This window comes from Sapajus apella, unplaced genomic scaffold, assembly GCF_009761245.1.
Source record: "Sapajus apella isolate SASKATOON/1434 unplaced genomic scaffold, GSC_monkey_1.0 scaffold2, whole genome shotgun sequence".
Classification (NCBI taxonomy): domain Eukaryota; kingdom Metazoa; phylum Chordata; class Mammalia; order Primates; family Cebidae; genus Sapajus; species Sapajus apella.
The window spans coordinates 3232849-3238925 of NW_022436942.1; positions in this window are offsets into that span (position 1 = coordinate 3232849).

Here is a 6077-nt window from a genome sequence, read left to right on the forward strand (position 1 = left end):
TTTTCTGTCCGTAAATTCTCTCCAACCACTCAGCACGACTGGAGTCACTCCAAAGCTATCCTGATTCAGGGGTCTGATTCACAAGTCGTTCTTTGTTCAGTTGAGCTCTGTTAAATTTAATTTGCCCAAAGTTTTCCTTTTAGCAGAAGGTGTCAGAAATGGACCCCAAAGTAGAGCTCCCAGTGACCCCTCAGGAGCACTGACCAACCAGACGAGGTACCTGCTGGGCCCGCTCTCTCTCAGTGTCCACTGCTCTCTTGCAGCAACTGGGGATTGTGGCTTCGTCCTCTCTCAGATTCTGAAGCTCCATACATTGTTGTTTTCAGCTATTCGAGCTTGCTTGAGCAAATTTATCTTAGCTGGGTTTAGAAGTCAATAGACATTGGACCGGGTCCAGGATTTGATTGGATCTGATAATTAACTGGCTTGGATCCAGTTAGATGCCTCGGGTATCTGACTGGGTCAGACAGAAACCACCACTAAATATTTTAATAGCAATACTGCAGAGGTATAAACTCCAGCTCTAAGAAACTCACAAGGATTTCTGTGTTCTATCCCCTTTGTTTCTTTTTCTTGTGTGCTTTGGTAGGGAAAAATCATTAGCCAAGTTAATCAAGGGGATCTGAGAGCCAAAGACAAGATTCAGCATAAAAATGGGATCTTTAATTTCTGAGGAACGGAGTACTCTACCTTCTAGCTACACCTACCTATACCTGTATAAAGAATAGGCCCTGGAAACAGCAAACACAGAAATGGTGAAATCTTACTAATACTTAAAGTTATGGTGGAACATCCCAAATGAACAACCCTGCACTTTAAGAAGTGCATTTAAAAATGAAGTATCCCAATTTAGTATCATCCAGGGATGCCTGTTAATGTTCAGAAGCTTCTAAAAAGATTTTAATATTTTTACAGATTCTTTTAAAAGATTCTTTATAAAAGGCAAATAAAAAGCTTAAGTGACTAATTGATCAGAAAAATTAGGTCTTCTAACCTTTTGTCATTGTTACTGTTCTGCCCTGAAAGAGAAAAGAAAGCTGGATAAAGGGTTTATAGAACGTAGTACGTGTGGTGGCTCATGCCTGTAAGCCAAGGTGGAAGGATCGCGTGAGGCTAGAAGTTCAACACCAGTCCAAGCAACATAGTAAGGCCCCATCCCTACAAAAAATGAAAATAAAAGCCGAGCATGATGGTGCATACCTGTAGTTCTAGCCTCGAGGGAGGCTGAAGCAGGAGGATTGCTTGAGCCCAGGAGTTCAGGATTGCAATGAGTTATGGTCACACCATGCACTCCAGCCTGGGTGACGGAGTAAGACTGTCTCAATAAAAAGAAAAAAGAAAATAAAAAGATAGGCCCTTAGGTAAAGTAAGCTTGCTTCTTTGTTAGAGCTATCCATGCTGAGTACAGGCAAAGAAAATGCTTTCTTTGCCCAGTTCAGTAATGAGCTCTGCCCAGAACTCAGTAATTTTAGCAAAGAAGCAGTAGCTAAGTTAAGAAGGCCACCCATTGAACTAAATCAGTCTTCAAAATATACCTTTCTGGCATTTAGCTGGCTACTTTAAAACCCTTTTGTAAATGAAATTTATAAAGGAACTCGCCATTTGTAAGGGCATCTGCACTGAAAAGAGGATAACTGGGTCGCTAGAAACTCTTACCATTCATTTAAATTAACATAAATCTTACCATTGTTTAAGATGCTTTTCCTTGCCATCTTGTCTTAATTGGGTCTTTACCTACACTTTTCTTTCTTGGTTTGGGGAACCGATGGTACAGTATTTAGCCTGGAAGTCTCAGCTCTGTGCTTTTGAGATATAAATTTGTCACCTTGTTCCACCTAGGAGTCATCCCTTAGAAGTACAGATTTAGGATTGCTTAGGGGAATGAATCAGGCATTTGGAAGATTGTTAGTCTAAATGGGGAAAAGAGACTATTTGAAAGCCAGCAAATGGGAATTGTTTATGAAGGTTATAAGATTTGCTTCTGTCTTTGTGTCTGTATGTCTATGTGTGTTGTGTGTATGTGATAATATTTGGTAACTGAAGATAGCATTTAGATTGTTAGCAAAATAAAATAGAATTGAAAACACCTTTGCAAAATTATGACAGTAAGAAAAATCTGACATAGTCAATTCCATCTTGCTTCTGACCCCTAAACTGTCTTTGGTCATTTCATAGGCCAAGCTAACTTTCTGAGGATTTTAGTTTATAGTTTAACGTGAAAGCAAGGATAATAGTCCCTTCCTAAAATGAATCCCTTCCTTGCTCAGGGACCAAAAACCCCCTTTGTAAGGCTAAGTAAAGGCCACAAAAATAGGATTATGGGAGGGCCTGAACTCTGCTAACATGTAGGCATAGTTTCTATACCCTCATACTGCCCAGGAGTCATGTGGCCAGAGGTCACCAGACTTGTGACTTCCCTGATTGCCCCTATAGATAACATTCTATTGTAGAAACTAAGATGGTTTTTTTGAGATGTTTTTCAGACTGACCCTACCCAGACCCATAACTCATGACTCAGCTGGAAGTATTATACACTCGGCCTGAGGACTGTTTTCCAAATCCCTATGATTTCATCTCCAACCAATCAGCAGTATCCATTCCCTAGGCCCCTGCACACCAAATTGTCCATAAAAACCCTAGCCTCCCAGCCTTCAGGGAGACGGATTTGAATGATAACTCCAGGCCTCCTGTATGGGCTGGCCTCATGTCAGTTAAACGTTTCTCTACTGCAATGCCATGGTTTCAATGAATTGATTTTGTCTATGCTGTGAGCAGAAAGAACCGATCAGGCAATTATAGAAATAGCTTCAGAATTGTCAGTTAAATATACTTAAGGCATTTTTGCTTTATAGCCTACTGGTCAGACAGGTCTTTGCTATCTCTGATACTTGTTTTAAGGTCACAGAACTGCTAATTCTGCAGTGTTTTAGGGACAAGGTTTTCCGGTGTCACCTAGGCTGGAGTGCAGTAGTGTAATCATATCTTACTGCAATCTTGAGCCTCCTGGGCTGAAGCAACCCTCCCACCTCAGTTTCCCCCGTAGCTGGGACCATAGACACATGCCACCACACTCAGCTTTTTTTTTTTTTTTTTTTTTTTTTTTTTGAGTCAAGATCTCACTGTTTCCCAGGCTGGTCTTGAGCTCGTGGCCTCAAGAGATCCTCCCACCTCAGCCTCTCAGAGTGCTGGGATTACGGGCATGAGCCACCATTCCTAGACTTAATTCTGAAATATTTTTAACACTTACTTGATTTGCACTCCAAAGTCTTGCACACATTTTACTGTGAGCAAGTAAAATGTCTGTTGTTGTTGTTTGTTTGTTTTGTTTTGAGCTGGAATCTCACTCTTGCCGCCCAGGCTGGAGTGCAGTGGCACGGTCTCAGCTCACTGCAACCTCTGCCTCCCAGGCTCAAGCAATTCTCCTGCCTCAGCCTTCAGAGTAGCTGAGATTGCAGGCACCTGCCACCACACCCGGCTAATTTTTATACTTTTAGTAGAGATGGGGTTTCACCATGTTGGCCATGCTGGTCTTGAACTCCTAACCTCAGGTGATCCACCTGCCTCAGACTCTCAAAGTGCTGGGATTATAGGCATGAGCCACTGCAACTGGCCTGTGAGCTTGTCTTTGGTTTTGAGCTTCTGGAGACTGGACAGGTGGCCATGGTAAGGCTTAGAGTCATGTCCTCACTGCCTAGACCAGCAACTGCAAGGCAGAGTCATGCCCAAGAGTCACCCCTTCTTCCTGGCCATTCTGGGAATGATTAGATCCTCCAGGCATCTTCTTTAAAGCTCTATACTCTGTCCTGAGTTGTATACCTAGAGCATAATATCAAAATTCAGAATGGCCCAGTCCTCATAGCTGTCCTAGCTACCATGTGAGTACTCAGAACCCAGGACTTGTAGGGAAGACATTAGGGAGTATACCTGTATTAGTTTCTAAATTATTTTAAGTAATTTAAAATCTTAAAATGATGTTATATTACAATAAGTAATAGATGATTATGAAATAACCAAGTCATTTCTAAGTAAGTTAAAATTCTGAAACATTATTAAACATAAGTTTAATTTCATATATGTTGGCATCTTATTTTCACATGACATAGAAAAGCTAGTTATATTCAGATCTGTTAATAAACAAAAAATTGAGGAAACATATGTTTCTAAAAATTTATGAAATGATTTTCATCTATAAATACTTATGGGCCAGGTGTGGTGGTTCATGCCTGTAATCCCAGCACTTTGGGAATCCAAGGCAGGTGAATCATTTGAGCCCAGGATTTCAAGACCAGCCTGGGCAATATGGTAAAATCCCATCTCTACAAAAAATGCAGAAAATTAGCCAGGAGTGGTGGCACATGCCTGTCCCTGCTACTGAGGAAGCTGAGATTGGAGGACTATTGGAGCCCAGGAGGGTCAAGGCTGCAGTGAGCTGTGACTGTGCCACGGCATTCTAGCCTGGGCAACAGAATGAGACCCTGTCTCGAAAACAAACCCAAAAAACTTAACAATAAAACAGTTCACTTCTAGATTTTCACAATAAATAAGGTTAACAATTCTGCATATGAAGTTTATTTTTTTAAAAAAGCAAGATACGTTTTTGGTGAGGAAAGTGGTAAAGGCATAAAAAGGTATGTTGGCTGGGTGCAGTGGTTCATGTCTGTAATCCTACACTTTGGGAGGCCGAGGTAGGGGGATCATAAGGTCGGGAGTCTGAGACCAGCCTGGCCAACATGGTGAAACCCCGTCTCCACTAAACATACAAACATTAGCCAGGCATGGTGGCACATACCTGTAATTCCTGCTACTAGGAGGCTGAGGCAGGAGAACTGCTTGAACCCAGGAGGTGGAGGTTGCAGTGAGCCGAGATTGTGCCATTATACTCCAGCCTGGGCAACAGAGTGAGACTTCGTCTCAAAACCTACCCCCCCAGAAAAAAGCCAGATGTGGTAGCGAGGGTGTGCAATTCCAGTTATTCAGGAAGCTGAGGCAAAAGAATCTCTTGAACCCAGGAGGCAGAGGTTGCAGTGAGCTGAGATAGCGCCACTGCATTCCAGCCTGGGCAACAGAGTGAGACTCCATCTCCAAAAAACAAAATAAAAGGTTCGTTGAAAAAGTGTTGTGAAGTTACTTAAAGCTTGTTTGAAATGGAATAAAGAAGGCATAGATAAAACTAAATATAGGAAGTTGGGAAAATAGAAGAAAAAATGTTATTAGATTATAAAAGGTTTATGGAAATCTTGTATGGTCAAAAGCTGACTGAAATTGAATGAATTTGTTTATAAGGTTTTATTAAAATTGACTTTAGTGTTTGTAATACATTAATATAAAAGTAAAATTGGTTTTCTTTTGCATAAGATTCTCATGTAGTATTAATAAGAGTTAGTAAAAGATTTTTTTTTCACCTTTTACATAAACTGTAAAGAGAGAGAAGAGAGGAGAGACCAATTCTGTCTTAATTCTGCCTCTTGCTGTCTTTGGTAGGTCTTTTGATTATTTAAATGGATTCTCCTCTCTATCAAAGGATAAAGGTTTTTGCTTTTTAAAACCTTTTCATTATCAGTTTGGCTAAATGAATGACAATTTTACAGTGACCTGTGTTCCTATTTTAGTTAAGTGTTCTAAACTTTGATGTGTTTGACAGGCTTTCCAAAATTAAATTTCAAGTTCAAAATTAAGTCTTTTTGACCTCAAACCAACTTTGGGATGTTACAGAGGGCCCTTGCAGCATCCAAAACAGAGATAATAAACAAGATTATTTGATATATTAAATTTTATGGGAAGCATTGTCAAATAAGAAATGATGTTTAACTTTCCTTGAGTTATATTTTTATGGATACATTCTTTTGTATTTCAAAATTGTATGAGATTCCTAAAATTCTGTTATGTCTTACTATATGTTATTAGTCATAATTACAATTATGTTAAATTATTTATAGGCTGGCCAGGGGCAGTGGCTCATGCCTGTAATCCCAGCACTTTGGGAGGCCAAGCTAGGAGGATTGCATGAGCCCAGGAGTTTGAGATCAGCCTGGACAACATAGAGAGACCCATCTCTACAGATTTTTTTTTTTTTAATT